We start from the raw sequence: 19,531 nt of genomic DNA, 5'->3' as shown, positions 1-19,531 counted from the left end.
GGCTGCGGGCTTCAAATTGTGTCCAAGTTCTGTTCTTAATAGAGATAGTTTACAATAATAATATTGATCATCCTGAAACATAAAAACAAGACAAGCACTTTCCGAAGCGCCTCATAAGCATATGAGACGTCACCTAAGCAAAAAGGCATGACCCAATTTTGAGTCGCATTTTTCAGATGACCTAAGGGCTCAAGACATTGGGTGGGATTCTCCCCTACCCAGTGGGGCGAGTGGTCCCGGTGCCGAGGAGTGGTGTGAACCATTCCGGTGTCGGGCTGTCCGGAAGGTACGGAATCGTCCGCACCTTCAGAGGCTAGGCTGGCGCCGCGCCAAGTGGTGCAGATCTCACCGCGCCCGCCAGAGAACCCCGGAGGCCGTCTGCAGAGCCAGGTCCCGCCGGTAAGTACCAGGTCTAATTTACGCTGGCGGGACTGCCCTAAAACGGGCGGCCGCTCGACCAATCGTGGGCCAGAGAATTGCTGGGGGGGCCGCTGCTAGCGGCCGCCGACCAGCGTGGCGCAATTCCCACCCCCGCCAAAACCCCGGCGCCCGAGAATTCGGCAGCCGGCGGGGGCGGGATTCACGCCGCCCCCCCGGCGACTCTCCGGCCCGGCAAGGGATCGGAGAATCCCGCTCATTAAGTCCCTGAAATTGGGCCTTGTTACTCAAAGGCTACTCGTTGAATCTTTGTTGTGGTGTTGACTAGGATACAGAGCTGTCTCCCGACTCTGAATAGTGAAATTGGAATATTTTAACATCTACCTGAAGAGGCAGATGAGACCCCAGCATCGCATCCCATCTGATGGATGATGAAAGTTACATTGGTAGTTCGGAGGAACCCAGTAAAGACCCCATCAGATCCATATTTCAAATGCCTAACTTATGAAATGATGGGACCTGTCCGTCAATGGCAGGGTTTGGAGAAGCGTTTAGAGCTCTAAATCATCACTATCTGGCAAGGAGACTGGTTTTCCTGCATCACTATAGTTATGACAGGCTTCTTTTGATTTCTAACTGGAGTTGAGATTTGGCAACCGTATTCTGTGACCAGCTCAACTCTGAAGAGACCTCAAGGAGACTTTCTCAGTACATGAAAAGCAGTTGCTAAGAGGATCACCCTTAGGATTGGCTTCCTAATCAAAATAGTCCATCGATGATGAGACTGATATCTAATGCCATCACACAGACTTAAATTATTGATGTCTACATGTTATAACCATTTCTGTCCCATTGAGTGTCCAATACTTAATGTAGGCCAGATCCCACCAGGACCTGGGGCGCCATTCTCCGTCGGCGGGAGCCTCCGTTTTGCCGGCACCGGGGGGTTTCCCGACGGCGTGGGGCTGCCCCACAATGGGAAACCCCATTGACCGGCTGGTGTTACGGAGACTCCCGCCGGCCGGTCGGAGCAGAAATGTGGCGGGGCGGGTAGGAGAATTTCGCCCCAGGGTCCAGAGGTCCGCTCCCAGGTCGGATGCACAGAGATGGGAGAATTCACAGCTCCATGAATTCAACCTTTTAAAAATGGCCAGCCGCAGATTGGAAGTTTGGTTGGGGGTGGGTGTGTGGGGGCTGGCTGAACTTTGAGTCGGGGAGGATGAGCCAGGAAGTGGTGTGGGTTCGGAGGCAGGTCCAGTGTGGGTTGGGCAACCCGGGCCCATTTATAAAGGGTGTCCTCAGAGTTGCTGATCCAAGTGTTACTTCCTGAATGCAGAATATCTGGAGGCTTGGAGGAGACATTATTAAGTTGTCAAATGTATGTCAAAGTTGTAAATGTTGTCCGGCTTTTAGATTATCCGAGAACAGAAGGCCAATCCTGGGCGTTCTGGATGGGAGGACTGTCGCTGACCCCTTATCAAAGGCCTGCTGAATTAATCCACTGTTTGGATCCTCAAGACATAGCCATAAAGATCATCATCTTCCCAAGACCATGAAGGCATGGATTGAGCTTGTGGCAGCCATGAGCACGATTGGAGGTCGTGGATCCTGTGCCTCAAAAATTTCAGTGAGCTGTGTCGCATTTCTGCAGTGTGAGTAGCTTTGCTGATCAACACAGATGTCCAAGGGAAGGGCGTAAACAAGCCTCAGAGCTGCAACAGAGGATTGTGTGAGCAGCTCATTTAGCTGTGCACAATACAGATGTGAAGAGGTAGTATGATGGACAGATGCACTGAAGAGCGTTACCTCTGCATGAGCTATATTTGCGGGTAACAAAATTTATGCTGTGGTCACAGAACAAAAGGGCGAGGAAGGCCATTGAGCTGGCTTGGATTGGGAGTAGAAGAGCCGAAACAAGGGTTATATGTTCCATGGAGCAAATGGCCATTGAGATGGCCAGAGTGCTGGAGCTGCTGGCTGTTTGATGATGTGAATCTCCAGTAGCAGGCGATAAAGGAAGTGTTTAGGTGGCCTTGGCACATGCTGGTTGATGTGTTGGGCAGGCTGGGTCGAGGTGAACTGCACTTGATGCAGTGTAGCAAGAGACAGACTTAGAACATAGAACATAGAACATAGAACATAACAGCGCAGTACAGGCCCTTCGGCCCTCGATGTTGCGCCGACCTGTGAAACCACTCTAAAGCCCATCTACACTATTCCCTTATCGTCCATATGTCTATCCAATGACCATTCGAATACCCTTAGCGTTGGCGAGTCCACTACTGTTGCAGGCAGGGCATTCCACACCCTTACTACTCTCTGAGTAAAGAACCTACCTCTGACATCTTCTTATATCTATCTCCCCTCAATTTAAAGCTATGTCCCCTCGTGTTAGACATCACCATCCGCGGAAAAAGGCTCTCGCTGTCCACCCTATCCAATCCTCTGATCATCTTGTATGTCTCAATTAAGTCACCTCTTAATCTTCTTCTCTCTAACGAAAACAGCCTCAAGTCCCTCAGCCTTTCCTCAAAAGATCTTCCCTCCATACCAGGCAACATTCTGGTAAATCTCCTCTGCACCCTTTCCAATGCTTCCACATCCTTCCAATAATGCAGCGACCAGAATTGCACGCAATACTCCAAATGCGGCCGCACCAGAGTTTTGTACAGCTGCAACATGACCTCATGGCTCCGAAACTCGATCCCTCTACCAATAAAAGCTAATACACCATACGCCTTCTTAACAACCCTCTCAACCTGAGTGGCAACTTTCAGGGATCTATGTACATGGACACCGAGCTCTCTCTGCTCATCCACACTGCCAAGAATCTTACCATTAGCCCAGTACTCTGTCTTCCTGTTATTCCTTCCAAAATGAATCACCTCACACTTTTCTGCATTAAACTCCATTTGCCACCTCTCAGCCCAGCGCTGCAGCTTATCTATGTCCCTCTGTAACTTGTAACATCCTTCCGCACTGTCCACAACTCCACCGACTTTAGTGTCATCTGCAAATTTACTCACCCATCCTTCTACGCCCTCCTCCAGGTCATTTATAAAAATAACAAACAGCAGTGGCCCCAAAACAGATCCTTGTGGTACACCACTAGTAACTGGACTCCAGTCTGAACATTTCCCATCAACCACCACCCTTGGTCTTCTTCCAGCTAGCCAATTTCTGATCCAAACTGCTAAATCACCCTGAATCCCATGCCTCCGTATTTTTTGCAGTAGCCTACCATGGGGAACATTATCAAACGCTTTACTGAAATCCATATACACCACATCAACTGCTTTCCCCTCATCCACCTGTTTGGTCACCTTCTCAAAGAACTCAATAAAGTTTGTGAGGCACGACCTACCCTTCACAAAACCGTGTTGACTATCTCTAATCAAATTATTCCTTTCCAGATGATTATACATCCTATTTCCTATAAACCTTTCCAAGATTTTGCCCACAACAGAAGTAAGGCTCACTGGTCTATAGTTACCTGGGTTGTCTCTACTCCCCTTCTTGAACAAGGGGACAACATTTGCTATCCTCCAGTCTTCTGGCACTGTTCCTGTAGACAAAGATGACTTAAAGATCAAAGCCAAAGGCTCAGCAATCTCCTCCCTAGCTTCCCAGAGAATCCTAGGATAAATCCCCTCCGGCCCAGGGGACTTATCTATTTTCACACTTTCCAGAATTGCTAACACCTCCTCCTTATGAACCTCAAGCCCTTCTAGTCTAGTAGCCTGAATCTCAGTATTCTCCTCGACAATACTATCTTTTTCCTGTGTGAATACTGACGAAAAATATTCATTTAGCACCTCTCTTATCTACTCGGACTCCACGCACAACTTCCCGCTACTGTCCTTGACTGGCCCTACTCTTACCCGAGTCATTCTTTTATTCCTGACATATCTATAGAAAGCTTTAGGGTTATCCTTGATCCTACCTGCCAAAGACTTCTCATGTCCCCGCCTGGCTCTTCTTAGCTCTCTCTTTAGGTCCTTCCTAGCTAACTTGTAACTCTTGAGCGCCCTAACTGAACCTTCATGTCTCATCTTTACATAAGCCTCCTTCTTCCTCTTGACAAGTGTTTTGACTGCCTTAGTAAACCACGGTTCCTTTGCTCGACCAGTTTCTCCCTGCCTGACAGGTACATACTTATCAAGGACACGCAGTAGCTGTTCCTTGAACAAGCTCCACATTTCCATTGTGCCCATCCCCTGCAGTTTTCCTCTCCATCTGATGCATCCTAAGTCTTGCCTCATCGCATCATAATTGCCTTTCCCCCAGATATAACTCTTGCCCTGCGGTTTATACCTATCCCTTTCCATCACTAAAGTAAACGTAATCGAATTGTGGTCACTATCACCAAAGTGCTCACCTACCTCCAAATCTAACACCTGTCCTGGTTCATTACCCAGTACCAAATCCAATACGGCCTCGCCTCTCGTTGGCCGATCTACATACTGTGTCAGGAAACCCTCCTGCACACAGCAGACAAAAACGGACCCATCTAAAGTACTCGAACTATAGCGTTTCCAGTCAATATTTGGAAAGTTAAAGTCCCCCATAACAACTACCCTGTTACTTTCGCTCCTATCCAGAATCATCTTTGCAATCCTTTCCTCTACATCTCTGGAACTTTTCGGAGGCCTATAGAAAACCCCTAACAGGGTGACCTCTCCTTTCCTGTTTCTAATCTCAGCCCAGACCTCCAACACTTGATAAATTGCAACACGATTTTATTCAACATCCAAACTATTATACATGTTCAACTGTGGGTTGACACTCTGCTGACTTGACTGGAGACCTGACACTAGCCTGACCAGACTAACCTAGCTACCACATGGTGTAAGCACTGGCTAGCTCACGAGCTCTGACTGTCTCAGAGGCTGTGTCCCAAGAGGACGGGAAAACTGGTGCCCTCTGGCTTTATAGTGATCGTGTCCTGGGTGGTGATTGGCTGCTCTGTTCTGTGTGCTTACTGGTCATTCTATGTGTCAGTCACTGCCTGTCTGCACTCCATTGTATACATAGATGTATATTATGACATCTTCCCCCTTTTTTTTTCTAGATTGTGTGTGTTGAGATAATAAATATTAAGGTGCATGTGCGTGTGGATGTGTATATGTGCGTGACTATATACAGAATGTGCTAAAATGACCTTATGTACACAGGAAGGTGTCGCTAGTGCAGATATAGGGCAGATGAAACGGTAACAACGATATTTACAGAGGTCAAAACGATAAGATAACACAGTTGTGCAAAAGTTCAGTCTATAAGTTTAGTCGCTGCGGCGGGCGCCGAATTCTGGTTGACCGCCTCAAGGGTGGATCAGGGGCCGCCTGCACTTGGATAGGCGGGACCGCCACCAATGCGGTGGTCGCAGAGGTCGGCAGGATTGCTGATAGATCGGTGGCCTCGTGGTAGGGCATGTCCGGAGGAAGCATCGTGTGAGGCGGGACATCATGGTTAGGTGGCGGGCGTGGAACTCTGCGCAGCGCCTGTCTGTTGCGTCGTAGGAAGGAGCCGTCAGCCATGCGGACGAGGAACGATCTCGGGGCCACTTGCTTGACCACCACAGCTGTGGCGGACCAGCCGCCATCAGGCAACTGCACACGGACACGATCAGTTGGGACCAGCTCGGGGAGATCTGTAGCATGAGGGTTGTATGCTGATTTCTGTTGGGCCCGAGACTGCTGCATCTTTTGTATGACTGTGAGGTGGTCAAGGTCTGGAACATGGATGGCTAGATCCGTGGTTCGCAGAGTGCAATTCATGAGCATCTGCACGGGAGACAACCCAGTGGACAGCGGGGATGCTCTGTGTGCCAGCAGCACCAGGTTGAAGTCGGAGCCTGAGTCTGCAGCCTTGCATAGTAATCTCTTGACGATATGGACCCCTTTCTCGGCCTTCCCGTTTGACTGCAGGTAGTGGGGGCTGGAGGTTATGTGACGAAAGTTGTAAAGGCAGGCAAAATCAGACCATTCCTGACTTAAAACAGGGACCGTTGTCAATCATCACCGTGAGCGGTATCCCATGCCTGGCAAACATATCTTTGCATGCTTTAATCACCGCCTTCGATGTGAGGTCGGACAGTTTCACCACTTCAGGGTAATTGGAGAAGTAGTCGACCAAGAGGACATAGTCACGTCCCTTGGCGTGGAAAATGTCGACACCGTCTTTGGACCATGGGGAGGTCACTATCTCATGTTGCTGCAGAGTTTCTTTGGGTTGAGCTGGCTGAAATTTCTGACATGTGGGGCAGTTGAGGACCGTGTTGGTAACGTCCTGGCTGATGCCCGGCCAATAGACTGCCTCTCGAGCTCTGCGTCGACATTTCTCGACCCCCAGGTGACACTCATGGAGTTGGCTGAGCACCATAGCTCGCATATTCTGCGGAATCACTATCCTATCGAGCTTCATGAGGATGCCGTCCACCACTGTCAGGTCGTCCTTGACGTTGTAAAACTGGGGACACTGTCCCTTCTGCCAGCCATTCGTGAGGTGCTGCATCACATGCTGTAGCAGAGGATCCTTGGCCGTTACCTCACAAATTTGGATGACCCTCTCATCAGTGGCCGGAAGGTTGGAGGCACACAATTGCACCTGCGCATCGATTTGGCAGACAAAGTCAGTTTGTTCACACGGTGTGTTGATAGACCTGGAAAGGGCATCTGCAACAATGAGTACTTTGCCTGGCGTGTAGACAAGTTCAAAATGGCGTAGCTTGAGAAGGATTTGCTGTAACCGAGGCATCATGTCATTCAAATCCTTCTGGATTATGTGGACTAGTGGCCTGTGGTCCATCTCAACCGTGAATTTTGCGAGGCCATACACATAGTCGTGAAATTTGTCGATTCCCGTTAGGAGGCCCAGGCATTCCTTCTCAATCTGAGCGTACCTTTGCTCAGTGGGTGTCATGGCTCTAGAGGAATACGCAACTGGGGCCCATGAGGAGGAATCATCCCGTTGGAGGAGCACCGCCCCAATACCGTCCTGGCTTGCGTCAGTAGATATTTTGGTCTCTTTGGTGGGGTCGAAGAACGCCAGAACCGGGGCTGTGGTGAGTTTTGCCCTGAGCTCACGCCATTCGTTCTCATGAGCAGGCAGCCACTGGAATTCTATCGACTTTTTGACGAGATGGCGGAGGGCTGTGGTGTGTGCCGTCATGTTGGGAATGAACTTCCCGAGGAAGTTGACCATCCCTAGAAAGCGGAGGACCGCCTTCTTGTCCTCTGTGGTCTTCATGGCTTTGATCGCTGAGACCTTGTCAGCATCTGGCCGTACGCCTTGCTGCAAGATATGGTCACCAAGGAATTTGATTTCTGATTGACCGGACAAGCACTTGGCTCTGTTGAGTCGGAGGCCATCCTCATGGATTCTGTGGAATACCTGCTTGAGGCGATCGATGTGTTCTTGAGGAGTTGTGGACCAGATTATGATATCGTCAACATACACACACACCCCCTCGATACCCTCCATCATCTGTTCCATGATGCGGTGAAATACCTCTGAGGCAGAAATGATGCCAAAAGGCATTCGGTTCTAGCAATAGCGACCGAACAGGGTATTGTATGTGCACAGCTTGCGACTAGATGCATCCAGCTGTATTTGCCAGAACCCCTTGCAGGTGTCCAGCTTCGTAAAGAGTTTGGCATGAGCCATGTCACTGGTCAACTCCTCTCATTTTGGTATCGGGTAATGTTCCCTCATGGTGTCGCGGTTTAAATCCTTGGGGTCGACGCAGATTCGAAGCTCCCCTGACGGCTTCTTGACGCAGACCATGGAGCTGACCCAGTCTGTGGGTTCTGTGACCTTTGATATGATGCCCTGGTCCTGGAGGTCCTGTAACTGCTGCTTGAGGCGGTCCTTGAGGGGTGCCGGCACCCGACATGGTGCGTGGATCACAGGGGTGGCGTTCGGTTTGAGCAGGATTTTGTATCGGTATGGGAATGTGCCCTTTCCGTCGAACATGTTGTGGTACTGCATGATGATGTCATCAATTTCAGCCTGGAAGTTCTCATCAGGTGAGGCCGTCGTGAGGATGACATGGTGTGGACTCGCTGAACCAAGTTCAGGAGTTTGCAGGCCCGAGCACTGAGCAGGGATGCTCTGTCAGGTCCCACGATCTCAAATCGCAGTGTCGCTTTAAATTACTTATTGGAAACTCCGAGTTGGCATGAGCCACTGGCAGCTATGGCATTGCCATTGTAGTCAAGGAGCTGGCAGGCCGGTTGAAGAATGCTTGGTCTGACGCGGATGGTGTCGAGATCGGATTTGGAGATGAGGTTCGCCAATGCGCCGGTGTACAGTTTGAACCGGACGCGAGCCTTGTTGACTGTGAGGACAGCACACCACTCGTCGTCGAGATCCACGCTGAGGATCGGGAGGTGCGTCGCTGCCTTGGAGAAAGGCAGCGCATGCTTCGTAATGATGCCCACCCGGTATGGAGATTTGAGGCACGCAGCATCAGGATCTGTTGGGCTGTCGGGGTCGGAGTCTGGCATGGCCTGCTGTATTGAACGGACGCTTCTGCGCTGCGGCTGGGATCACTGGATGCTGGGCAGTGGAGCAGATCTACAAGGGGCTGCGTAGTGGCCAAGCTTGCAACACTGTAGACACCGTCCTGATTTCACCGGACATTGCTGCCTTAAATGGGCAGAGCCACAATTCGGACACGTCATGACGCCAACGTCAGCGCGTTCCGTGCGCCATCGCGCATGCGCAGTGCGATCGAACGACGTACGCACCTGCGCAGTCTGGTCGTCAGTCTCGCCATCCCCTCGGTTGTGGCGCGCATGCGCAGGGGCCCGGGAAAAGCTCGCGGAATGGCCACTCTCGTCGATACTGCATTTGTGCGATGGCCTGCACTCGTTCCGCCTCGTGGGAGGTTAGCTTTGCCGTTTCTGCCGCCTTGATGCAGTCTAGCGAGAGACAGACCTCCAACACTTGATAAAATGCAACACAATTTTATTCAACATCCAAACTATTATACATGTTCAACTGTGGGCTGACACTATGCTGACTTGACTGGAGACCTGCCACTAGCCTGACCAGACTAACCTAGCTACCACATGGTGTAGGCACTGGCTAGCTCACAAGCTCTGACCGTCTCAGAGGCTGGGTCCCGAGAGAGCGGGAAAACTGGTGCCCTCTGGCTTTACAGTGGTTGTGTCCTGTCTGGTGATTGGCTGCTCTGTTCTGTGTACTTACTGGTTATCCTGTGTGTCAATCACTGCCTGTCTGCCAATCACTGCCTGTCTGTACTCCATTGTATACATAGATGTATATTATGACACTGGTAATGTTTTTTAAAAATTCATTTTTTCCAATTAAGGGGCAATTTAGTGTGGCCAATCCACCTAGCTTGCACATTTTTGGGTTGTGGGCTTGAAACCCACGCAAACACGTGGAGGATGTGCAAACTCCACATGGACAGTGACCCAGAGCCGGGATCGGACCTGGGACCTCGGCGCAGTGAGGTCGCAGTGCTAACCCACTGCGCCACTGTGCTGCCCTCATGCTGGTAATGTTGACGGTGACACTGTCACTTTGCTAAACCCGATGGGTCAGTTGGCATGAGATTGAATGAGGGGGTTGCGTCATGCGTGCAATGCATTGTTAAGGCAATAGTGTGAATTTAATAGTGCATTCATTATGAGAAGGGCTCTACCTCAATGTCTCATTTTGCATCTCACACACGTCCCAGCTCTGCTCCCTCAACCCTCCAGTCAGTAGCACCCCTCACACATCAAGAGGAGGACATGATGTCCAAGGAGGCGGTATCATCGGATACTCGCCTGGACCCCTCACCAACTCCGATACAAGTACTTTGGAGGGGTGTAGCGTTTATTTAGAGTCAGTGGCACAGAGTGAAAGTCACCACACCAGAGTGCAAGAGGAGGTTTCTGTGTACAGGAATGTCACGATGATGCTCTGCTGGGCTGGTAGGAATGTGGATCCTCAGAATCTCTATTGGGGCACAGTATTTGTCCATTCGAGCAGATATGTGGACATCTAAGAGAGTTCCCTGAGGCAGTGGGAGGACTCTGAATGAATGAGTCCATTACCATCATGAGCTCACATCTGAGTATGAGAGATTGGCCAAAGAGAGACACATGCAGCAACACTCGGAGTTGGTTCAAGAGCAGTATCTCAGCCAGGAAAGGGTACAAGCCTCCTTCAGTAGCCTGGATCAATCCACTCAAGTGTATGAGAGCTGACATCTATGGAATACATGAGGAGCTGTGTAACCTTAACAGGATGGTTACACTATTGACCCAGCAGTTGTTAGATTGGATGACTGCTGCGGACTAGCAGTAAATCCCATCAACTCCACCTGAAGGCCAACATAGGCCTGTGGAGGTCTCTGAGGAGGGTGCAAGTGCCAATAGCTCTTCAGCACCCTCATCTTTCATCACCTCCCTAGTCCATCCATCAGAGCCCTCGATATCTGCCAGTGACCATGGCTGCCGTGCCGAGGAGGAGATCTCCAACAGGAGCCCACACAATGGCGCTAGTCACCATGCTCCTCATTTTCTTTTCGGCAGAAAAGTGAGCAACCTGCCTCCACCTCCTGAGAGGCAACACGACGAAACCTTAATAGGATTCTGCATGAGCGTCGGGTGCTGTCTCACCTCGAGCACAAATGAGTTCACCATAGTTCCTGTATTCACATTAATCATATTGTGCACTTGTTCAGTATTTATTTTTCACTTCTACATGACTTGGTTTGTGTGTGTGTAATAGAGAGTTCAAAAGGAATGCTAAAGATACCAGTAGTATTGAAAATGGCATGTTCAGTTGTATCTCCAAGTGTCTTCACCAGGAGCAATAAGGTGGCCTGATTGGTGAGGCATATGAAACCTTCTTCCTTCTTTGTTGTACCACATATGACGTCAAAGGTTCAAGCACTAAGTTGCTCCTTGTATCTTTCAGTTTCCATCTCAACATGCCTTTGAGGGAGGCTTAATGATCTGACTCCATGACCAGACATTAGTCAGCAAGTGCAGCTGAAGCATGAATACTGGATGTTAGACATTCATCTGCACTTTGTCCTTGGTGTGGGCAGCACAGCTCGGTGGGTCATATATTGCCCAGTTAATATAAATCATGTGGGTGGCACGGTAGCCCAGTGGTTAGCAGTGTTACTTCACAGCTCCAGGGTCCCAGTTCGATTCCCGGCTTGGGTCACTGTCTGTGCGGAGTCTGCACCTTCTCCCCGTGTGTGCGTGGGTTTCCTCCAGGTGCTCCGGTTTCCTCCCACCATCCAAAGATGTGCAGGTTAGGTGGATTGGCCATGCTAAATTGCCCTTAGTGTCCAAAAAAGGTTAGGTGGGTTACTGGGTTACGGGGATAGGGTGGATGTGTGGGCTTAAGTAGGGTGCTCTTTCCAAGGGCTGGTGCCGACTCGATGGGCCGAATGGCCTCCTTCAGCCCTGTAAATTCTATAATTCTGTGATTCTATGTGCTGTCACCACTGTAGTAGCTGTACTGTAATTTGCAGTGTCATAGAATGGAGTTTGCCGAGGGATATTTAAACCAGGACTGATGAATGAGGCTCCCAGTTCTTAACCAGAACCATTGGCTGGAATGGATGGAGCAAATGTTATTCCAATGAGCTGTTACAGCACAGTTGTCAAACCATCATGAGCGAGGTGCCATTTCTACAGGAATGATGCAACTCCTTTCAGCGTGGACAGGGTTATATGTCTTTATTTGTGTCATTATCTGCATTGTGGGCATGGCTTGATTATGTGGGGTTGGCAGGGTTGGTGCCCAATTCACAGCTAATGGTGTTCATATGAGGGGCCCAGGATGAAAGGGAGTTATTACCATATGTGTTTGAAAGATGTTGATGGCCATGTTTATGATGGAGAGGGTAAGCTACAGTTTGAACGCGACTGAATTAAACTTATTGATGTTCGATCACTTCCTTGTGGGGGAGACTTCAGAGACTTTCACAACCTCAGAATATCCCACAATGCCTCCAGTGAACAGTAAGTATGAGGTACCTGGGAATTAACAGGCAACCCAAGGTTGAACACACCACCCAGCCCAGTAATAAATAGTGTGACCAAAAATGCTCCATGGATTTCTCACTAACCCACACAGATGTCAGTAACACTGTGAGCCAAACAATCTCACTGAAACGTCATGGGCTGGATTCTCCGATTCTGCGGCTATGTCCGCAGGATCTGTCTGGCCTTACAACCAGAAAGTCGGCGCTGCCCCGCACCAATCCTTCGCCCAGTGCGGAGCTAGCAGCCGCGCAGCGTAAAGCCCCCTGCTTTACCTGTGGATACTGCCACAGAATGGCCAGGTCCATGGCCACGCATGTGCATGGCGTCGGTTCCGCCATGCAACATGGCACCGGCCGCACGTGGACCCGGCCTGCCAGAAATTGCTCCCCTGTAACCAGCCTCGCCACCCCGGACCACACCCTACCAGTCCCCCTAACCAGTTCCACCTTTCCAGCGGGTTGAAAGTACTGTCCCAAATCTGTAAAGGTCAGCATCACATGTCAGGATGAGTTCCTTTTTGGGGTTGAAATGGTCAATAAATTGGTTGTCAACAGCTGTTGTTTTGCTTTCTCGAAGGCCTCCACCTGTGGCCCCTCCCAAGACCATTTTTTGTACTTTAAGCAATATGCGTTGTGAAGTCAGCAAGGCGGCCAAATTTGGGCTAAACCTACAATTATAATTGACTAGTCTTGGGAAGGATTTCAATTCCGTGATGTTTCTTAGAGTTGGTGCTTCCCTGATGGCCCTCACCTTATCCTCCACTGGGTCTAGCCCTTTCTTATCCACCCGATTGCCCGAATAGGTTACTTTGCTCGCTTGGAAAATGCATTTTCCCCTTTTTAGATGTACCCCAGCTTTCCAAGATCCCTGCAAGACCTCCTCTAGGTTTGCCAGGTGCTCTCACTCTGAACTCCCCATGACCAGAACATCATCCAAGTTCACCGACACTTAGTTTGTTCCCCATGATCTGTTGGAATGTGACGCACGCTGGAGACCCTGAAGGACAAGCAAGCATACTCAAATAGGTCCTTGTGCTTGTTGATCATGATGTATTTGAGGGAAGGCTCGTCTTATCAGAGTTGAAGATAGGGGTGGCTCATATCTAATTTAGTGAACATCTGGCCACCGGCTAGCTTGGCATGGGGTGCCAATTCAGTTTGGAAACCTAATTGACCATAAACTTATCATCCCCGCAGAGGGGGGCTGATTTGTCCATCTTGAGGCTAGGGATGACAGACATTATCCAGTCTGCGAATGACATAGGTCTTATTATACCTAGATATTCCAGATGCCCAGGCTTGGTCTCTATCTTCTCCAACAGGGAATATCATAGATTATCATAGAATTTACAGTGCAGAAGGAGGCCATTCGGCCCATCGAGTCTGCACCGGCTCTTGGAAAGAGCACCCTACTCAAGGTCAACGCCTCCACCCTATCCCCATAACCCAGTAACCCCACCCAACACTAAGGGCAATTTTGGACACTTAGGGCAATTTATCATGGCCAATCCACCTGACCTGCACATCTTTGGACTATGGGAGGAAACCGGAGCACCCGGAGGAAACCCACGCAAACACGGGGAGGATGTGCAGACTCCGCACGGACAGTGAACCAAGCCGGGAACTGGTCTTGATAAAAAATATTTAGGCATAGCGTCAGCATCAACATAAATTGTGGCTTCCTTTTATTTTTCCAAAGCCCTTCTGGAAGGCTTAAGGGTCTTTGCTGATGAATTCATGCAGCCTGAAATCATTAGCTAGTACAGCTTGATCCGCTGGAGCCAATCTCTCTCCCATAAGACTTGGACCTGCCCTCACACAACGACGAATGGACGTCAGGCTAATTGCTGCCTATGGGTCACCGGGGTCATTATGGTGCCCCGTGCAGGTGGCTAGTCTTCAGACTTGAAGCTTGGATACCAGTTTGGAGGCGATCAAATGTTTGCTCTCCAATGGCAGAGATGGCAGCCCCTGTGTCAACCTCCATTTCCAAACCATTTACCAGCACTTCAATTGTTATTGGGGCGACCTTGGTTAGTTGCATTGTCTCAGCTTCTGGGGATGGGTATACCTGCACGATATGGACAAGTGCTGGCCTTGGCTTCTTCCCTGTGTAGCACATGTATTGCCTATTCCTATAGCTTTGACCTGGCTGTGCCCTTTATAGTGCTTACGATAGTCCATTTTCTGACATCTGCAACCCTCCAGAGCGGATTCCCTAGCATCTTCAGGACTGTCATAATATTTCCTTAACTGCCAAGGAACATGGGCTGAGCTCTAATTTGGTGATGGACTATTTACACAGGCACCTTAGGTTGAGGAATTTTTGAGTTGTCTTCTTGTTTATTCCACATACCAATCTGTTTTGCAACATTTTGGTCAAGGATGGGTTGAATTCACAATGTTCTGCCAATTTCTGCCATTGGGTCAAAAATTCAGTGAAATGTTTCCCCGGGGTTCTCTCTGCCATTTTAAAGCTATACCTCTGGAAGATAATAGAGGGCATTGGGTCATCGTGATTTCACACTAGGTCTACAAGCTCATCGAAGGTTTTTGAGTTAGGGACATCTGGGTAGGTTCGGCTTTTCATCACACTAAATGTCAGGGCCCAACATGTAGACAGCAGAATCACTTTCTGCTTCTCAGCTCCCACAATGTTATTAGCCCGGAAGAAGAGATACATGCGCAGGGCATATTGGACCCATTCTTCTCCGTTAATGTTATAGGGATCGAATTTACCAAAGACAGGCATTTTGTTTCTTACCGGATTAGGCACTCATTTTCGACTCTGAAGGTTGCTCGGAAAAACTTATTTTTACTCCTCGTCGCCAATGGTCAATCTTCCACTAACAAACCCCTTTATTGCAGTAATGAGAAAAGCCACAGCTGCGGCTTACAACACATGCGTCCAAACTCGGGCACCTATGCAGATGCCAGCCTGGGTTGGAACAGTGGGTTTTAAGCTCTTACCGTATATTTCCTATTGGCTGAACTACCGTCTGCTTAAGAGGGGAGTTCATATTCCACAAAACCCACGGGAAGATTTACTGACGATCTCCCACGTCCTTTGTGGCCACCATAATATCAGCTCTTAGCCAGACCTCATGCATGGACTTGCAATGGGATTGTTGGACAGTGACTGGGAGTAGCGATCCCAGTCACTATTCATGTACCCCCGAACTGCAGGATTCCAAGTGTAGTGCCAATAAATTGCACAACAACATTGTTGTTCAGAGCAGGAGGATCAACGTTATCCCCCAAGGGACAGATCTTTCCAACTCGACAAATCTGCGTCAGAAAGACGGCCCCAGATGTTTCCACCAGTGTGATCGCATTGGAAAGGGTCCAGAGGAGGTTCACAAGAATGATCCCTGGAATGAAGAGCTTGACGCATGAGGAACAGTTAAGGACTCTGGGTCTGTACTCGTTGGAGTTTGGAAGGATGAGGGGGGATCTTATTAAAACTTACAGGATACTGCGAGACCTGGATAGAGTGGACGTGGAGAGATGTTTCCACTTGTTGGAAAAACTAGAACCAGAGGACACAATCTCAGGCTAAAGGGACGATCCTTTAAAACGGAGATGAGGAGGAATTTCTTCAGCCAGAGGGTGGTGAATCTGTGGAACTCTTTGCCACAGAAGGCTGTGAAGGCCAAATCATTGAGTGTCTTTAAGACAGAGATAGATAGGTTCTTGATTAATAAGGGGATCAGGGGTTATAGGAGAAGGCAGGAGAATGGGAATGAGAAAAATATCAGTCATGATTGAAGGACGGAGCAGACTCAATGGGCCGAGTGGCCTAATTCTGCTCACATGTCTTATGGTTTTATGGATACGAAATTGTATTGGACACACTGATGAAGTAGAGCATAGGAGGCCACGGGGCAGCTGAATGCTGAGGCGGAGTGGTCAGAAGGCCTGTCTGTTTTCTGATATTTTGTCTCAGCTATGTTACAAGGTTTTAGGCCCTCCAACCTGTGGTGATGTGCATCAATGTAAATGCATGTAGGCTAGAGGGAGCACCGGAGACATCACACATACACACTCAGCCAATAGATCAGTTAGATAGGACACGCCCAATGGACGTTCACGATACACACAGAGGTGACACAACACAGGAGAGCATTACACCAACCAATACATGAAGGACATCACACACATGATCAGCCTCTTTCCAGTGGAGACAGTCAGTGAGTAGAGACACAGGGTTGATTCAATATTACACCCACCACGTGGATTGCAGCAACTGGTTAGCCAGTCTGGGTAGGTATAGTAGGATTAGTAGTAGTGTCGCACCCGAGTAATAGAAGTGTAAATAGTTTAATAAACGTGTTGAAGTTATCTCCACGTCTGAACCTTCCTTTGTCAAGTGCACCAAAAGGAAGCCACTTATGTTACACCTAGAACATAACAAAACATGGTACCAGGACTGAACTGTTTCAATCCATATAGCCATACCTAAGTGTACAGTGACAACCAGCAACGATACCCAGGCAAGGTGTTCGAGATCCGGGTTCCGCAGCAGCTCCAGTGCCACGGCGATCTCCACGAAAACTGGCGGGTATTCCGGCAAATATTTGAAATCTTCCTGGTAGCAGCCGAACTAGAAGACGTGGCCGATGCTGAAAAGACAGTGCTTCTGCTCACCATCGCCGGTGCCAGAGCAGAAGAAATCTTTTAAAAATTCAAGTTCTCCAAAGGGCAAACCAGGAGCGACTTCCAGGCAGTCCTGGACAAATTCGGCAAATACTGTAAGGAAAACACACTACAACCAGCAAGAAAAGGTAAGAGAAGCACCAGTACTCACCACGAGGCCGAGATCCCGGAGCAGAGAACAATTTTGATCGGCGGCCATCTTTCTAAAGGGACTGCACTTGCGCAGTTGCGCGAGAAGCGCACAGAACGGGAAGGTCCGTTTGCGCATGCGCGCGGCGCCATCCAAATGCTTCCTCCGTATGATGTCACATGCGTCATGACATCAGAGGCCCCGGAACACGCCCATTTAAAGGGGAAACATCCCAAATCAAAGAAAAAATCTTTTAAAGCCGTAAAACAACCTTCTATCACCTGGAATGACAGCACAATGCCTCAAATTGAACCAGGAAATCAAATTATCCTCCGAAGAACCCTGCAACAAGCAGTTACCTACCCCCAAACCGATGATTCCGACCTTGAATACTTCGATACCGACCTTTACATTTTCTCTGGACATCGCGAGCCCAATGCCAGCTCCGACGCAAACAGTGATGATATGGTCCGAGAAGACAATGACTCAGATGAACCTTTCACCTTGGGAGGCTACGCCAGTACCAAATCCGAACCGCAACTAGATGTGTTGCACATTGACGACCCCGACGACGAGTTCTTCGGATTTGAGAATCTTCAGCCCAGCAGATATGACATCCTGACGCGTGAGTGCAAGATTATGCTGCGGCCAGACACCAAGAGACAGAGAGTGGTACAAGTCCACAGAGAGCAGCCTGCTGCCACACCAAGCGTGGTCCATGCACCGCTCAAGGTTCCCGACTCTACGAAAGAAGACATGCAAGACTCCACACCGCAGTCCTTGCATGAACAAGAAGTGACTCCAGTGTCACAAGCCTCCACAGCGAGCTCATGGATAGACTCCGCAATTGCAGAAACGGAAGACTCCAGAGCGCAGTCCTTGCACGAACAAGAAGTGACTCCAGTGTCACAAGCCTCCACAGCGGGCTCGTGGACAGACTCCATGATAGAAGAACACAAGACTCCAGAGCGCAGTCCTTACACACACAAGATATGACTCGAGTATCACAAGCCTCCGCAGCGAGCTCGTGGACAGCCTCCACGATAGAAGCAGCGCAAGACTCCGACATGCAGTCCTTGCAGGAACAAGACCACGAGGGTCTAGCAACCTCCCCTGACCAACTAGCGGCAGACCATGCAATTCTGCCATGCTCAAGTAAACAGCAAGAAGGCTATAACAGTCTACCATACTCCAGTGCACAGCAGGACGACCATGAGGGTCTATCATGCTACAGTGAAGAACAAAGCGACATTGACAGTCCAAGCCCAAATGAAGGACAACAGCAAGACAATGACAGTCCACCCACATTGTTTGCACCACCAGATGAAGACTCTGACAATTTACCCAACCCCAGTGAACAACAAGCAGCTACTGAGGATCTACCCACTGTATGTGAGACGAGTGATGACAGCATCCCACCTCCCATGCAAGATGTGCAAAGTGACAGACCTCAGCTAGTGTGTACAGAGGCACTCGACGATCACTGTGAGACCACTGGTGACTCCGGTGACACCACGATACTTCCACCCTCATTCGCTCGAACCTCTCCACAAGTCAATGCATTCCTGCATGTTCCGACTCCAGACGTGCAGCTTCAAGAAATCTCAGCTGACTCCAATGAACCTGCTAAGCCTCTGGATGGGGAGCATCAACAAACCAACACTGACTCAGTTAAAACAGACCAGACCCCAGATGGGGAGCATCCAAACGCCGACTCTGATTCACGTAAGCCAGACTTTACTCCAGACAGGGAGTGCCGCAACCTCGGTGATGGCACGCTCAGGGTGACAGCAGATGCCACAACAACAGGAGATGGATCACTTAACAATTACACTGGGTCAGTAATAACAAGCAGCGGCTACAGTCCAAGAGGAATACACCAATATTCACCACAGCTATATCCACACATTTTTTCCACACCAGCAGTGCAGCCAATGACAGCTCATGCTGGACAGACCCAGTATTCAGGCATGCAGCAGCCAACAGTCTATGCAGCATATTGTCAAACAGGCCAGCACTACGGATTGCCCACTAATGGAATCAAGACCGAAGGAGGACTACCGCAAGCACAATCTGCACTACAGACTGGATGCCTTAGTTACAGCCCAGGATTTGCTGCACCCCAGCCTGGCCAGACGGCATATTCCTATCAGATGCAAGGTTCTAGTTTCACACCATCACCAGGTATTTATGCGAGCAGCAATTCTGTTTCCAATTCGACAAGCTTCAGTGGTTCTCAGCAGGATCACCCTTCCAGCACAGCATGTGGACAGAACCAGTATGCACAGTCTTATCCAACTTCAACATATGGCACATCCATGACCTCGAATGATCATGTTTTTAAA

The 19,531-nt window shown here is 49.4% G+C and overlaps 1 protein-coding gene across 1 annotated transcript in view; it reads left to right on the top strand.

Annotated features, from left to right (window-relative positions):
- The window catches only part of pappa2 (pappalysin 2), a 726,002-nt gene that overhangs the window by 238,820 nt on the left and 467,651 nt on the right, over positions 1–19,531 (top strand). The gene's annotated exons all lie outside the window — the stretch shown is intronic.

This window comes from Scyliorhinus torazame, chromosome 7, assembly GCF_047496885.1.
Source record: "Scyliorhinus torazame isolate Kashiwa2021f chromosome 7, sScyTor2.1, whole genome shotgun sequence".
Taxonomy (NCBI): Eukaryota; Metazoa; Chordata; class Chondrichthyes; order Carcharhiniformes; family Scyliorhinidae; genus Scyliorhinus; species Scyliorhinus torazame.
This window is presented reverse-complemented; position numbering and strand designations above follow the sequence as displayed.